The sequence below is a fragment of the Oryzias latipes genome, chromosome 19, assembly GCF_002234675.1.
Source record: "Oryzias latipes chromosome 19, ASM223467v1".
Lineage (NCBI taxonomy): Eukaryota > Metazoa > Chordata > Actinopteri > Beloniformes > Adrianichthyidae > Oryzias > Oryzias latipes.
This window is the reverse complement of record NC_019877.2, coordinates 229,656-240,263: the sequence shown is the minus strand read 5'-3', so window position 1 is coordinate 240,263 and position 10,608 is coordinate 229,656. Positions and strand designations below refer to the sequence as shown.

Genomic DNA, 10,608 nt, shown 5'->3' with positions numbered 1-10,608 from the left:
GAAACAAGAAGACAGCTGTTGTTTTAATATCCAGTGATCCAAAGATTCTGGAAAGATTTTCATAATTGGCTAAGTCAAAGAATTAACAACATGCGATTCACATAAAATGATAGTTTGTTTATAACAGTAAGTTGTCAAAAGAGACAACAAAATTAGTGAACATCCTCCTGATTTTGGGAAAATATCATATTCATAAAAAGTGGAAAAAAGATCAGCCGAATTTCCTGTGTTTTAAAAATGAAGTCAGACTGTATTTATCCTCATTAAATGTATACAGAACTCAAGTCCTTTGATTGATGACATTTATAAATCTGCTACAGAATGGTTACAGATCTAGGGTCCAGATTGTTGATTGCCTTGAATTGTAATTTATGCTGAAAGGTTTTATACTTTTATATATGTGTGTATATATATGTGTGTATATATATGTGTGTATATATGTGTGTATATATATATATATATATATATATATATATATATATATATATATATATATATATATATATATATATATATATATATATATATATATATATGTTTTTGTGAAGAGCTGTGTCTTGCATCATTGTGTGGTTGTGTCTCCGAGAGTTTTGTAACGATTATATTTCAATTTAAAAAATAAAAAACGAGCCTGTTTGAGGAAGGGGTGTCCGCACAGATGCCTGTTGAAAATACTGTAGACGAGAAAATAAAATAATCTCGGGTCTTTCACAGCTGCGTGTGTGCGCGCGTGTGTATGCGTGTTTTTTTATCCGCAGGCCCCGTCCGGGTCAAAACAGCGATTGGTTTAACTAAAAAAAGAAACATTCATGGATGGTCTCGGCGCTCATGAACCTCTAGAATACAAAGGGGACCGTGAATGCCTCATGGAGCTCCAGGCGGAGGATACTTTCCGGGAAGCCGCCGCTGAGAAACATGACAGATATAACGGTCAGTCTGTCGGGATAGAACGGCTAATTATTAACTGTTTCATGCAAAAACAGACACCGTGAAATGATTATCCGAGGAAGGGCTGAGAACGACATAAATACTTTGCAATCAAATCCATCGATCTGAATGGAGCCCAGAAAAACCTCGACATCCCGGTGATCTTGAACGCAGCACCTAGATTCATTAGGAGCCCGTCAAAACTATGAAGTCGCTAAATGACAGAAAACTCGAGTGGATTATTATTTATTTTGGCGTCAAATTCCTTTCAAAGCCTCTTAACGCCGCGTGCTGCATTATTCTGCCGGTAAACTTCAATAAAAAATAAAAAAGAGACAATAATACTCCGGTGACCCAGGATTTCCGGTTACTTTCAAAAGAAAAGAATTCTTCAGTCATTTCACAAACACGTAAAAAAGTTTCGTTCTAACTTTTCCTGATGATTTATGACGAAACTTGTTTTGTTTTTTCCTTATTACTGTTATATACTGTTGTCTTCTTTTTTGCACTTATTTTATTGTTAACTGTAATTCAGATTTGGATGAAATTCTGTTTTAAAAATAAAATGAATACCAGAAGCATTAAGTTAATTAAAACAGAATAGCTCTTCTACCCTGAACCCACTTCTGAGTCATTATTGATCCCGTTAACCACGTGGGCGTGGCCATCGTAAACGTAGGTTTTTCAGAAAAACGGATTTACTTTGATGTTTGACGTAACGACATGACAGTTGCTCCTCAAACCCATCAGATCCGTGCCTGAATAAAGTGTCTGGTTGCTCCGTCCATCACTCTGATTCTCACTTCCTGATGGTCAGTTCACCAAAACAAGAGGTTCAGTCATCAGAGTGACGTTGTTCCTTTGCTTCCTACAGATGTTCAGCAGCTGTTGGAGCTGAAAGAAGAGCGTTTCCATGACAACCGCTCTGATCTGGACCAGGACAAGCAGGACTTAGTCCACATAAAGAAAGAAATCTCATTCAAACTAATCCATAAATTCTATCCAACCAAACTATATCTACAAAGGTTCAAGGAAGATATTGATGTTACTTGCTCTTTTTGTCATGAACACCCTGAAGATGCTGTACATTTATTTTGGTCATGTCCCTTTTCCACCACTCTCTGGTCTAAAGTTTGTCATTTCATTTCTGCCCACATTGACCCTGACTTCCGCCTGTACTTAGAAAATATTATGTTTGGCATCACCCACTGTCCATCTCATAAAAAAGAACAGTTGTTCCTCATTAACCTTTTGTTGTTTTTATGCAAATGGCACATTCATAAATCAAAAGTAACGAATCATACCCCTCATTTCTCAATCTTTATTAATGAGTTCAAACAATACATTAAGACAATAAGAAACTCTGATAATAAGAACGCCATCAAAACATTAGATCTGTGTATTAGTTTCAATATATATGCATAAAATGTACAAACCCCCTGGCTTGTTCCTTCGTTGTTCACTGTTCAACATTGTTTTGTATTGATTTTTTACATTCAATAAAGTTTTGAAAAAAAAAAAAAAACTTAGTCCACATAAAGAAGGAGGACGAGGAAGTCTGGGACTGTCAGGAGCGACTGGATGAGTTCCCATTCCCCGTCATCACAGTGAAGACTGAAGATGATGATGAAGAGGAGTTCACAGCTTCATCACAGCCTAATGGAGACAGGGAGAGAAGCTCCAGCTTGCAGCGCCACCAAGTGGATAAAAGCAGAAGCTGATGAAGAGGAGCGAGCAGAACCGCAGCAGAGCAGTCAGGACAAATCTCCAGCTTCCTCTGAGACCGATGACTATCGAATTACATAAATGCCAAAAATTGAAAGGGCGTAAAGACAACTAAGCGGGCGTATTTAGAAACTCAGTGAGTGAACTTTAAAACTGTGATGGCTTAATTCTAACCAAGCGACCCCGTATTTTACAACTGAACGGCTGAAATCCTAACTGAGCAGTGATCCTGCTCGGTCAATTCTCCTTTGCGCCCTCACCTGGATTTACGCTCAGTGTTAAGGGGGCGTTTTTGTCACTTGGGGGCAGGAACCTTTCTGGTTGATCTGATTGGCTGAAATTTGCATGCCAAGCAGCGGGGCGGGACTTTAATTTTGGGGCTTTAATAGAAAAGGAACAGCGGCTGTAACGTGGATTAAAAGCATTAAAACGGTAACAAATACAGTGAATTTCACATGAGAAATACTTACACCACAAATAAACCAGCTGCACTTTCTTACCTTATTTTTGGGTCGTTGGTTAATGTTTTAATCCACGTTACATCCGCGTTTTTTTTCTATGATTGCCTCTAACAGGGGGGGGGGGGGGAGAAACAAACAAGTTTGACACAAAGAGCTGACATTTCTAACTGTGATATTTAATGAGCCACACCACACACTGACCTGCCAGACAAACACACAATTAAAGCCATGTTATGTGCCATAACCCCCTCCTATCATTACAACAGCGCCGTTTCAGTTCTGAGTGTTTTTTTCTGTTTAACGTTAACACACATACCGGTGAAACATGCACGCTGGTGTGTGTTTAAAAAAGGCAGCGAGCGCAAAACTGAGTTGTTTGTGATTTATTTTTTCAGTCATCAATCAGCATTTCTAATCCATCAAAGTCCTCATCTTCTGCATCTGGAACAGCTGGACTGCATCTATCAGACACGCCAGCTTCCCTTTCCTCATCATCAGAATCCGTCTCTTTGCTATGCGGCTCCAAAGAACAGTGACAGCAGACGCGTCAGGCCAAGTTTAAGTCCTGCAGTCCCAAAGTGTGGCGTAACTCGCCGGCGCTGCGTCCCGGTAAGGGGGGAGGATGGACAACTTTTCACGGTCATCTGCTGGAAGTTGCAGCGCTCAGCCTCGAGTCGTTCTTCCAACGCAGGCCTTTCCTTTTCCGCGGAAACTCAGCTGCTGCTGCGTCTACTTGTCTTGTCGGAGTTGGTTTTCCAGCGTTCTCACTTGTGAACCATGGATTCATTATTTTAAATTCTCTGGCAGCTGAGGTTCGATAAGTTAGAAAGATCTCCACAGATTCAGACTTCCTGCTTCAATAACTCTTCTGATCAACGTTCAAATGTGTCAGCAAGTATCTCAATCCTTTTGTATTAACACAGGGAGTGAACCACAAATATATTTCTGAAGAAAAAAGATCGTTTTTTTGCCTTTTAATCAGAATTGTTCGCTTCAAGCTGTGAATGCAGACATGCAGCAGCCGGCTGCCAAGGGACCGTCAACAAAGTGCAACCTCTGTGAAACACCACTGTGTAAAAATCAATAATCTTACAAAAAAAATCATAAAACTATTATAAGGCATTTTCTTGTTACAATACATATTTTGTAGGAAAGTCCATCTTTATTTTTATCTTGTTTCATATACTTTTTCAAATTTTAATAGATATGAATCATGACTAAAGTTATCAGTAACTTGACATGACCTTATTTTCATACTAAAATAAAGAATGTCAATAGTTCACTTTGTTTATTTATAGGAATTTTTCATATTTACAAATGGATCAGATTTGGTCAAAAATCCTCAATAGCTCTGAAGATGCCATATTTTTTTTTTTTGCATAATCTTTATTTTAGTAGGAAAATATAATATAATAAAATAAAATAAGGTCATGATTAGTCAGTACAGGAGGTTTGGTGACAGAAGCTTTAGTATCTTCAGAGCTACAGTGCATTTATGTTATGATTCATATCTCTATTAAATTTAAAAACTATAAGAAATAAAATGGAGGTTGACTTTCTAACAAAATTTAGTATAATAAATAATAATGCAGCATGACTATGCTGATGAGTCTTCATTACCAGTTCATATAAATATAGACATTTATTCGCTTTTTAAAAGTTCACTGATTTTTATAGAATGGTGTTTCACAGAGGTAGCACTTTGTTGACGGTCCCTTGGCAGCCGGCTCGCTGCTCTGTTTGTATTCACAGCTTGAAACGAACAATTCTGATTAAAAGGCAATAAAAACGAAATTTTTTCTTTAAAAATGCTTTTGTAGTTCACTCTCTGTGTTAATACAAAAGGATTGAGATACTTGCTGAAAAATTTGAAAGTTTATCAGAAGAGTATTTGAAGCAGGAAGTCCGAATCTGTGAAGATCTAATTTAACCGAACCACAGCTGCTCTATTCCCGTGTTCTTCCGCGTAGCTGATAGCTGCAGTTTAAACTATGCCTCATAATCGTGTCTCTTTGCATTTCAAGGGTTTCCAAACGAAGTTGTTCTGCATTATTCATATATCTGCACCTTTGTACCCTGGGGGGGGGGGGTGTCTTCTTTCACGTCCTCTCCTCTCTCCGTACCGTCATCATGCTGTTCTCTCCTAGATCCTCTTTACTGAAGTCACACAACACATTAGGGCCGCTCTGTACATTTTGGAGAAAATGTAAGACCTCAGTACTTTCACAACCATAAGGTTGTGAAAGTACTGAATATAGAAAATATGATAAAAGGCAGAGAGCGACATGCAGCTCAAGAGCCGCCTGTTAACCCCCCCGCCCTGAAAAATGAAGGTCCCGCCCCTCTGCCTCACCGATAAGCCATGCAAATTTCAGCCAATCAGATTAACCAGAAAGGTTCCTGCCCCAAAAGTGACAAAAACGCCCCCTTAACACTGAGCGTAAATCCACATGAGCGCGCAAAAAGGAATTGACCGCGCAAGATCACTGCTCAGTTAGGATTGCGCCTGCGCGGTTTTAAGGTTCACTCACTCAGTTCCTAAATACGCCCGCTTAGTTGTCTTTACGCCCTTTCACTTATTGGCAGATTTGTAATTCCATAGACGACAGTGACGAAGATGAGGGTGGGGGTCAGGAGCCCCCGTCAGATCTCAGAGACAGACATAAACTGAAAGGGCGTAAAGACAACTAAGCAGGCGTATTTAGGAACTGAGTGAGTGAACCTTAAAACCGCGCAGGCGCAATCCTAACTGAGCAGTGATCCTGCGCGGTCAATTCCTTTTTGCGCGCTCATGTGGATTTACGCTCAGTGTTAAGGGGCGTTTTTGTCACTTTTGGGGCAGGAACCTTTCTGGTTAATCTGATTGGCTGAAATTTGCATGGCTTATCGGCGAGGCAGAGGGGCGGGACCTTCATTTTTCAGTGCGGGCGGGGTTAACAGGCGGCTCTTGAGCTGCATGTCGCTCTCTGCCTTTTATCATATTTTCTATATTCACTACTTTCACAACCATAAGGTGAAAGTCTTACATTATTTCCAAAATGTACAGAGCGGCCCTAATGTGTTATTGCGTTACTTCGGTAAAGAGGATCTAGGAGAGAACAGCATGAGAACGGAACGGAGAGAGGAGAGGACGTGAAAGAAGACACCCCCCCCCCCCCCATAGTACAAAGGAGCAGATATGAGCACAATGCAGAACTTATGAGGGTAAAAATGTGTCAAAAAGAACGCACTTGTAGATTTGATTTGAGAACTTGTAATATAGAATCTGAATACTTGTGCATCAAAAATCTGCATCTGTGTGTAAAAATCTTCTGCTGTGAACTGACAAATTTCCATTTGCATGTGTTCATTTAGAGTTACAACTTTAAATCTGTGATTACAACTGCTCAAATGTGCTTTTGCGTGTGCTCGAATCTGCTGCCGTAAATCACAGGTGCGCTACAACTGCGCTCTGACTTCTGACACATTCCTTGCGAGAAACTTGGGTCAAAAGTGATCTGTGTCCGATAATGGGACTAGGGGGGGAGGGAGGGTAAGAGGAGGCGGAGTCAACCAATCAGAGTGCTGGATTCGGTGAACTTGGTCAAGTTAGAAAGACCTTCACAGATTCACACTTCCTGCTTCAATAACTCTTCTGATAAACGTTCAAATGTGACAGCAATATGGAGTCCTATACTGTTCATAATTAAATAAATAAATATTTAATTAAATAAATAAATATGGCCTCATGCAAATACACAATCAACCAATAAATCTCTCATAAATATATAAAAAGATCATGAAATTGTGAAAAACCTGCACACTGATTTTAAATTAGCCATTATATTATTCAATATATTTCATTTTGCTTTAAAAACCTGTTCATTATTTTAAAACAGCATTTTAAAAATATTCATTTTAATCATGTGGAATATTATTATAATTCTACGTCTTTTTTCAGAACCTTGGATTTTAAAATCAATATTTTCCAAAGTAGCTTTGTTTTTATTTCATGTTGCTGTTTTTCACAATGGCTGATTTATTTCATGAAGAGCTTTTTCAGGAGAATGAGTCTGTCTGTCAATCAAACTAGACAAGGCGGAGACACTTTTGTGATTGGCTACTCCTTTACTCAGACATGAGCAGCAGCACCCTGACTACATCGATCGAAGATGCTTCAGCAAACGTGACGGCGCAATGCACTCTCCTCAACACTAGGGGGAGTCTGCACCTCAACACATCCACAGTGTTACACGAAATTGGGCAGTTTTTGTTCAAAATTTGTGGATAAAAGTGGCTTTGGGCAAGTGTGTATAATTCAGGTGGTTTTGTGGTCGCTTCTGCAATTTTCATCTTCTCATTAACATCTAGTAGTGGCCTAAGTTAGGCTGGGTGGTTGTTGGAGTTCCACAAAATTTCTATGAACTGGAGTTCCATGAACGCAACATGCGCGTGTGGGATGGGCTACCAGCTAATGTTTTTAGCCTGATAGCCACATGGAGCGGTTGCCTGCGCTTGTCTCAGTAAAAATGCATGGATGCACAATGCACATGGAGTGTTAAGAGATCAGGTTGATTTATTTTGAATAGTTTCACATAACAATGTTTCTATTTTTGAGTTTATGAGATCAATTCCAGAGAGTCTCTGCTTCAGCTCAGCGCAGTCAAACTACGTCTTAAATTACGTGTAAATCAGAGCGCCCAGGCAGCGCGAGAGTGTATGTGTGAGCGCACGTTAAGGGTCTGTTGCCCTGTCACCCGGAAAAGTAATAATAAAAAAAGGTTTCCTCCAAAGTGCAGAGTCTGATTCTTGGAGTAAGCCCTGGCTGCAGAATTGCTCAATCAATCCCGGATCTCCGCTGCGTTTTCCGACCACGGTCAGAAACGTCATCGCAGGAAAGGTTCAACATTTTGAAGGGAGGGAAAAATAAAATCAGAGGACCTGATTATAATCATTGTCTCATTGAAAATAGAAAAATATTTTAAGGTTCAGGGGGCCTCAGCAGGCTTGTCCCGCTTTGGGCAGCTGCCTGGTCTGACTGTCGGTCCGCCAGCTCACCTCCTGTGAGCCGACATCAGGCACGATGTGAGCTCTGAGTGAATGGCGTAAGAATGAGGAGTGTTTCAACGGGGGACTTATAGACGTGGACGACCGGAGCTCCTCTCTGTGCTTTGGTCCACACAAACCCTCAAACTACAAAAACAGAGTCGTCCATGTTTGCATCTTCTGCAGCAGACAGATCGTTTGTCTCTATTTGATCTCTAATGTCTGCAAAGCCGCGCAGATATCGCTGAAATATGTCATCTCTCTGACTGGCACACCGCTGAGCGGGTATCGAGGAATAAGAGTCGATTTACATGGATCAGCCAATGAGCGTTTAGACCCCGCCCACTTTCACTGATTGACAGATAGACCCATTCTCCTGAAAAAGCTCTTCATGAAATAAATACGTCATTGTGAAAAACAGCAACATGAAATAAAACAAAGCTACTTTGGAAAATATTGATTTTGAAATACGAGCTTCTGAAAAAAGACAGAATTATAATAATATTCCACATGATTAAAAGTGAATATTTAAAAATGTTGTTATAAAATAATGAACAGTTTTTTAAAGCAAAATGAAATATATTGAATAATATAATGGCTTATATAAAATCAGTATGCAGGTTTTTCACAATTTCATAATCTTTTTATATATTTATGAGAGATTTATTGGTTGATTGTGTATTTTCATGAGGTCACATTTATTTATTTAATCAAATATTTATTTATTTAATTATGAACAGTATAGGACTCCATACAGCAAGTCTCTCAATCATTTTGTATGAACACAGAGAGTGAAATAAAAATGCATTTCTACAGAAAAACTTAGTTTTCTCCTGCATTTTAATGAGAAATGATCTCTTCGTGCTTTAAATGCAGACATGCAGCGACGGCTGCGAACGGACAGGATCAGGAAGATGATTGTAGCAGGACAACAGGGCCAGGGCTATGAGCAGCTTTATTATAAATCATATGGATAAACATTTGAAAAAAATATATTAGATTAGATAAATGCGTTCTCCGCGACGTTCCAGGCGACAGCGCGGCGGCGCGCGGCTGTGGCGGACTCAGCCCGCTGACTGAGCGAGGGCGTAGCGTGTCGCTGGTACGCGACACCGCGGCCAGACGCCGAGCTCCGCGGAGGAAAGAAGAAACGAGGATCCCGCTGACCGACGGCGGAGCACACCTGTCGCTCGCGCATACCCAGCGCTCAGCGGGCTGAGTCCGCGTTCCGGCGCGGCGGCGCGCGGCTGTGGCGGATTCCTCGCTTCTTCTTTCCTCCGCGGAGCGAGGGTGTAGACCTCGCCGTCTGTCAGCGGGATCCTTGCTTCTTATTTCCTCCGGAGCTCGGCGGCTGGCCGCTGAGCGAGGGCATATAGCGCGGTGTCACACCGCTGCCAGCTGCCGAGCTCCGCGGAGGAAGGAGAGGCCGAGGATCCCACTGGACAAGCGCGGAGCACCCGCGAGCGACAGGTGTGCTCCGCCGTCGGTCAGCGGGATCCTCGTTTTCGTCTCCAAAGTTTTGGTTGTCTGGGGGGGTGACGATCAGGTCACTAGCTGCGTTTCCATGGGCAAAAGTAATCAGAATGAACACCTGATCGGAAAGAAAATGCGTCATGTAAACGCGCCGTTCGGAATACTCTGCCCCGGTCAGACTCGTTCGGATCAGAATTTCTTTCCGATGGAGATAGCTGGGTTATACCGAACGTTTATCCGATGGTGGAGCATGTAAACGGTCATTCCGATCGTGTGTCACTACTGCTCTGGGTTACGTCACGCATAGAAGGTGTTTCACTGAGAGAAAGCCTTGGAGCTCATACGGGACCGACCAGCTGCTCTGCGGACGCCCCGTGAAAAGCGCCGCTCCGTTCTCGCCCCGCTGGCTCTCCCCTCTCTATCACCCCTCACGAGGGAGATGCGGGGCAGGAGCACTTCGTGCCCCCCGACTGCTCACTCGGTCCACTGGCACCCGAGTGAGCAGAGGAGCTGGAGTAATAACTTTGTGTCTGAGGGGGGGAGGATGCTTGTTACGTCTGCGTTTTGTTATGCGTGGGAGAATTCAGACTGCGGGCCGTCCCGCCGCTCTGGGTTAGCGGCTGCAGGACTCAGGAGAGCCGCCAGCTCACGCAGCGAGTTTGGGGAAGCAGAAATAAATGTCGCTCAACACGACTGCGCATGCCCAAATGATTCATTCCGACCGAAAGTGTGATTCATGGGAACGTTTGTTCTAATCGGAAAGAGGTTTTCTGATCCCATGTGCACGGGTGAATTTTAACCCGACCATTGATCCCATCAAGATATTCTGCCCATGTAACCGCGGCTACTGTCATTCTTAGAAGAATCTGCAAAAGTAAACTTGGATTTCCTGAGGTGGGGGTTAGTTTTTAACCACGCCCACATTCCTAAAATGTTCATTAGGTCTGTTAATATTGTTTAGTTCAGGCTGAGACTTCGATTCATGGATCACATTTTC

The 10,608-nt window shown here is 41.9% G+C and overlaps 1 long non-coding RNA gene across 1 annotated transcript; it reads left to right on the top strand.

The window, feature by feature from the left end:
* Positions 1-583: 583 nt before the first annotated feature.
* On the top strand, positions 584-2,349 carry LOC111946464. The gene is made up of 2 exons (XR_002872186.1): positions 584-930; positions 1,802-2,349. It is a non-coding gene; the product is annotated as an uncharacterized LOC111946464 (long non-coding RNA).
* Positions 2,350-10,608: the final 8,259 nt, after the last annotated feature.